Here is a 372-nt window from a genome sequence, read left to right on the forward strand (position 1 = left end):
TCAATTTCTTACTCTTACTTCTTACTCCGTGTATTGTAGACGGGCCTTTAGAGTGACTAGGAGCTATGGTAGGAACATGTTGAAGCATGTTGGAGTATACGACGCGAACAAACCTCTTGCGTTTTCTAGTGACAATTACATGTTACTAACTGCAGCGGCTATAAATGAGGTTGGAAGACGTTGAGTCTTCACCAGCACTTTTACTTTTTTTTGTTTAATACAGGCGGAAAAAGCTACATTTAATCTAACTCCATCCGAAACGGATCTCAACCGTGCAAGGCCCGTCTACAATACACGGAGTAAGAAGTAAGAGTAAGAAATTGACCAATCACAGTCGATTATTCTTCTCACATTCGACTGTGATTGGTCAAT

Source organism: Trachymyrmex cornetzi, unplaced genomic scaffold (genome assembly GCF_001594075.2).
Source record: "Trachymyrmex cornetzi isolate Tcor2-1 unplaced genomic scaffold, Tcor1.1 scaffold607, whole genome shotgun sequence".
NCBI classification, from domain to species: domain Eukaryota; kingdom Metazoa; phylum Arthropoda; class Insecta; order Hymenoptera; family Formicidae; genus Trachymyrmex; species Trachymyrmex cornetzi.